Source organism: Pinus tabuliformis, chromosome 3_2 (assembly GCF_031772625.1).
Source record: "Pinus tabuliformis cultivar Carrire ecotype Pingquan chromosome 3_2, CPIR1, whole genome shotgun sequence".
Lineage (NCBI taxonomy): Eukaryota > Viridiplantae > Streptophyta > Pinopsida > Pinales > Pinaceae > Pinus > Pinus tabuliformis.
In genome coordinates this window covers 644,595,496-644,601,812 of record NC_142302.1, presented here as the reverse complement: position 1 = coordinate 644,601,812, position 6,317 = coordinate 644,595,496, and the positions used below count along the sequence as shown (strand labels likewise).

Here is a 6,317-nt window from a genome sequence, read left to right as displayed (position 1 = left end):
GTGCACTCTCTGTGCCTGGTTATCTGGTCCTAACCAGACTTAACCACTTTTCTCTTTCTTTTTCCTTTTTCCTCTTCTTGGAAAAGAATCTCTTCTGTCTGTCCTCACAGCACAGAACCTCCTCCCTCAGTCAGGACTTTTCCTGTTTTGGAGGGTAGTTTCCATCAGTTATCATAACTGATCTTTTTCTTTAAGATCCACCTCTTAGAGGCTGCCAGCATTTCAAGAAATATTTAAATTACTTTAAAAAAATAGTTTGTCACAGTTTTGTTTAAAACATAACAACAACTGTATTACTGTCTTTTACCACAGTAAACTTTCACATTTACATAGCCTGGGGTCATTACAGGAGTTATGAGGAGTCATTCTAAAATTTCTTATTTCCAATGTGTGAGTTGTAATGATGATCTAGTTGTGTCGAAGTCAGTGATCTGTGTCTTATATATTTGTACATGTGATGATCAATAAAAGTATCAAGTGAGATTTGTGTTGTGTGTAATATCTCTCTGCTCTCTCTTCTATTTTTCTAACATCTACACCTTAATTAATCGATCTCTCTACAAGATTGGGCTTGATGATGTACTCTGTTCATGTGTTTTGGAGCATGAACGACAATCCATCATTGAAGAAGCTCACTCTAGGCCTATAGGAGGCCATTTTCATGCCAACACAATAACACTTTAAGCCAAAGGTCCTCTTTTGGCATTGTCAATTCTCTTTAATATGTTAATAAAGACATTGAGGTTAGCTAATCATAGTCACTTCACCCATTTCAATGTCATTAAAGCATGACACTGGGAAAACCCCCAATTTGCACGTCGTTGTCTCTAGAAAATCTAAGGTTGTCAAGCAAAACATTTCTTCATTTGAGAATAACCTAGAAAAATGCATTGATTTGTTGTGTGAGAGAATCTAAACCTTGGGAAGGAAAATATATGCTTTGTTGTAATTCTTGAACTACTTTTTTTATCTATTCTATTTGCTTTGATCCCTCTATGGGCTAAAACCACCTTTCTTTTCCTCATGGTATTTCTAGAGATAACGTTTGAATCATTAAGTGAATATTTTTAATTGTTGCATTCAAACTCTCCAACTCTTTCAAAACTGTAACACGACCAATGGCGAAACCACCCCTGATTTCTCCTTTCATGTCTTGTTGCAACATCATAAATGAAACTAACCACAAACACTGATCAAGAATTCTTAATTCAACTAATGGATAAGAATAACCTACAAAGACAAATATAAGAATACTACAAATGAAAATAATTGTTTCCTTCACCCCATTTATAGCCCTCAATAGAACCATGCCCTTCGCTGAGGATTTCACCTTCCTTAAGTGAATACTTTTCCACATACCCTCTAACATGGCAGCAAAATTCTCAATTTTCCTATTAGTTTGGGACGCGTTATTTTCCTCCTCGACTTTTTTTTCTCCTCACAAATCTCCTAGATGATCTTTGGCATGAAATAGCTTGTCAAATGATGGCAGTCCATCAAAGAAATTCAACAAATGCAGTACACACTAGACTATAAAATGGTGGTGATCGAGACATGAGATTTCAACACTTAATGCAATACATATATCAAGCAGATTCATAGTGTTATCCAGGTATTGATCAATCCATTTTTAATCCCATTTCGCTATAGGAAACCAGAGATCCACAAATAAAGATCTCAGATCATAGTGTGAATAAGACTTCCACGGTTTGTTGCATCCATGTTAGATCTATAATATCCATTGGCTTATTCAGCTTGAGATGCTCTAACATTTGTAATAAAGCAATCTCAAGATTCAAAACCTTTCAATATTTGATTAAACTTTGTAGAGCAATTGAATGATTACTTGCAAATAAACATTCTAAAAGACCATCATGCGAGTGACTCCTCAAATGTTGAAGAGCTAAAAAGGCAATAGCGTGTGACAAGGGTCCTACTTAAAATATATATGTAGTACAATAGAAAGAGTTCATCGGTGTGTTAAAGAAGTGTTGTGTGAGAGGTGTGTAAGTGCGCAAAGTGGGGAAATGTGGATATCTCTTCAGTGTGTTCCTCTTTTTGTACACATCCTACTTTCCCACAACAAAAAATTTAGAAGTGAAATTTCGCGCTAATTTTTGAACATTTTGAGAAAAAAATATTCCCTAATCTCAATAAAAATCACTCATTTTTTTTTACATATATATGATTAAGTAGATGATATTCACCAAAAAGTTAAGAATTTTAACAATAAATTACATGTTTTCATTGAATAATCAAATACACTTTATACATGTGATTTTTTAAATAAAAATAGTCACCTACAATAGTATATATAGGAAAAATCATAAATCCTTAAAATATATACCCTATTCACCACACATATTTCTTTATTAGAGGTTAGCACAAAATTATCACTCGTTTTACGCACTTAAAATTCGGTCAAGGGATTACTCCATTACATTGGAGGTAAAGGTTAAATATTATTGCTAATATTGCTGTAATATAAATATAATTGCTAATTTCCTTGCCCCCACTACAACACTACAACAGGCACTAGCAAGTTAAACACAACTAGCAGGGTTGACCTCCCCATATTTGGGGGTGTGGAAAATTTTTGTGATGTACAATAAGCTAAGGCAATATTGTTTAAAGTTAATATTAACAGTGCATAAGTCAATACAGGTCACATCTCGATTTCTTTCCAACTAAAAATTGTGCAAAACCAATACTGTCAGCTAGTACATAAGTCCATACTCACTGATATCAAGAACTTGTAATTTAGCAAATTGTGCAAATCTAACGCTAGTAATATCACCGATATCATGAACCTACAATTTAGCAAATTGTATAAAGGCACTGATATCATGAATTTGTAATTTAGCAAATTCTTTAAAAGCCCTGATATCATGAATTTGTAATAGTGCATAAATCAATATTTACAGAGACTGTAAATTTATTAAAAAATATGAAGGTATTTTTATTTTGATGGCAGATTTTCTAGAATATCCTAAATCAAATAGATAAAAGCTAAACCAATTATTTAACCCAATTTTTTTATCGGTCTAATTCCAGAATATGCATAAATTATAACCTACAAATTTTTTTAGATAAGGTAAATTTACAAGCGGGATTAATAGGAATTAAATGTGCATGCTTAGTAAAATTATCCGAGTTATTTTATATACTATAAATCTGAGATACGTTATTTGTCTATGAAACCTAAATTAGTACGTATAAAAGCATACTATTAATTACCAGTAAGAGCGTAATGCTATATAAATTCAATATTTAAAATTGCCTCGAAGTTATTTTAGTTAATTAATAATTAATCATTAAATTAATAATCAAATTTAATAATAATAATAATTTAAACTATAATAATTGACTATAATTGATTACTATAATATTATTAATAATTAATTATAATCAAAGTTTCTTTTGTTAAGTTTGGTAGTACGATTCTGTTTTCTATTAAATATAAACAAGTTTACACCACACAGATAAATCGAGTGGACTCCACTTGCTCTGAAGGAAAACCGAGTTTGTTGGCCACCAGTCCTCAATATAAGTCATCCAAAAACAAATTTGTCTTAGTCTTTCTAGCCAGGCTAGATATGTCTCTACTTCATGACCAAACACCACATAACTATATAAACTGATAATTGCAAGATGAAAATTAAAAGCTATTTGTATAAAGCAAAATTATGCATGGGTGTTGTTCTAATCCTTCTTCTCCTCTCAGACAAATGCAACAGGTGCTGGGTCCTGGGCGGATGTAGCAGGCATACCATACAACTCCAGGATGCAAGGGATATGGTGGTCAATTTTGTCTAGCCGAATATCCTGCTTATGCAGCTGAAAGAGGATTTTCTCCATATCCTTCTTGTAGTTCAACAATCCTTGTAGTGTCACCACCATCCCCACAGAGATCTGTTCCATAGCCTTGCCTAATAGACTCTTCATGAGCCAATACAAGTACAAAGTTTGCTTGAACTGAGTGATTCTTCCGCGGGTGTTTCCCGGATCTAGGACTAAGGTCCTCCAGTTGTCCATCTCCTCCTCTGTCTCACTGCCTTGTTTCACTTCCTCTTCCCATTCTTCTAGCGGCTTCCGTATGCACTCATCCGTCCCCTCACGGTAAGCTTTTGCTGCCTCTGCTATGAGATGTTCAACTGATTTTCTGTCCTTGTGTGGCTCCGATGTGCTCGGCCCCTTATCTTGCCTGGGTTTCGGGCCTCTTCTACCACGTCCACAGCCTCACGCAACACACGCCATACCCTGTTTTCCTGAGCACTTATGACATCCGTCGTAAGTTAGCTTGAAACACAGGATTGAAACTATACACCACCTCACCCATTCCTTATATGTGCATCGGGGTACTTCTTGCCTTGATTCTCTTCTCTACTTGTTCTCCCGATAGTCATGCTGGGGTGGGTCGGAGCCTGCAACCCCCAATGGGAAAGGCCCTGACCCCAGCCCCTTGGAGCGCCCTTTTCCCCCTCTCTAATTCTCTCGGTTGTAAGTAGGTCTACCATCCCATACCCATGCCAAGCTCACAATCCCCCCTTGCATTCTGTTATATACTAGCTATGGCTCAGATTCCTATCCCCCATTGCCTCAGCCTTAGAGCTCTTGCCTCTCGATTCCCCCCAGCTTGGTCTCCACCCACAATTTATGGGCTTACCCTCACTCCGACATGGGTTCTAGGTAACCTAGTGCTTACTATGTGAATCTCGGGTATCGCTGCATATTAGGATGCCTACCAGCTGCTTTCCGCTACCCCCATCAATACTCCACTGCCTCTCCTGCATTACCCTATGACTGACAAGCTTCCTTCCCCCCTTGTCAGCCGAGTGTGGAGCATTCCATCCTGACAGTAGGTAATTGCCCCACAACTGTCATGGGTTTCACCCATTTGACATAAGGAAAAGATGCAGAACCAGGCCATGGCGAGCAGTTTCCTGCCCCATTTCCACCAGCAATTTCCTATCCCCTAGACAGACCCCCTTACATCCCAGCTAAACCACAACAAGACCATAATTATAGGTTTGAGGTGGAGCCGGATAACATACCCGAAACCCGAAATTGTTCGACGACAACGACCCTGATTCTTCACATTCCGATGATGACCACCAACTCTGATCCACCACCCTTCTCCACAAGCTATCACATTAAGACTACAAGTCGAAATGCCCCTCCGTCCGTTATACCTTGAAGTTCCTCCAGTCCCGCCACCTTGCCCACTTCCCTAGCTTGCCATAATGCTGAGGGACACTGCACCCCTTGCCTCAAGCATGTGGGGGACAACAGTATTAAGTCCCCGGGTACCCAACATAACTACACCTGCATGCTCCTAGTTGTCAGCCCACATCCACATCGGGATCCTGAGTCGCTTGGACTCTGCTTTCTCGACCCTGTTTGTAGTCCTATTCCAGGATTAGCTCTAGAGGATTGAAGTTTACATCCCAGGGTTGGATTGGCCACTGGTTTTCTAACCTTTCCTGTTGATGATTTCACGCCGAGTTATCGAAGAAGTCATCCCCTTTGTTTCCTTCCCTCCTGACGTGTCTGACTTGGATGTAATAAAATTTGGGAATGATTTCCCCTATGTCTTGGATGAGTCGTGTTATCCTCCAACTCTGGCTTAACTTATCCCACTTAGTGCCATTGTTTAGTTTTGCCACCGTATTTATGACCAACCTTGAATCCCCTTCCACTTCTAAGTTTTGATACCCCGGTCTGGCCGCTATTAGGAGACCTTGTCGAACTGTAGCAAACTCTGCCTCATTGTTGCTTGCTATCCCACAACTTTCGGCATAGATGAACCTAGTATTAGCCTGGGGGTCCCGGAAGAGGCCCCCTAACCCTGCTTCCCCTTGATTCCCTTTGGATGCCCCATCAAAATTTAGTTTCATAAAACCTTCTTTTGCTGGAGTAAAATAGGATCGGGATGTCGAACCTGCCCTGTTCGTTTTCCACGCCGAGGTAGGAATCATTCCTGGGGCTAGATTGAGCTTCTGCAGGATATGAGCTTCCTCAAGGGGAACATTCCAATCTTCTTGGTGCCATGCCTCAACCAAAATTGTTTCCCTAATGTTTTGGACTACACCTTCCCAAACTTTCTCTTGTGGATTTGTTTTATTCTTAAAAATTTTGTGGTTTTGTTCCTTCCAAATCGCCCAAAGATTGAATCCGAGGGCTAGACCCCAGGCTCAGTTTACTACTGGGCTAGAGTAGATGGTGTTTTGCCATAGAATAATTTTTCCTTTTATGTTGTTCTAGTCTCGGTCCATTCTGTCAAAAACTTCTTGCATTTTCCTCCACTTTTGCACTAC

The 6,317-nt window shown here is 38.8% G+C and overlaps 1 pseudogene; it reads right to left on the bottom strand.

The window, feature by feature from the left end:
• Window positions 1-781: 781 nt before the first annotated feature.
• Window positions 782-5,978, bottom strand: LOC149182264 (uncharacterized; annotated as a pseudogene).
• Window positions 5,979-6,317: the final 339 nt, after the last annotated feature.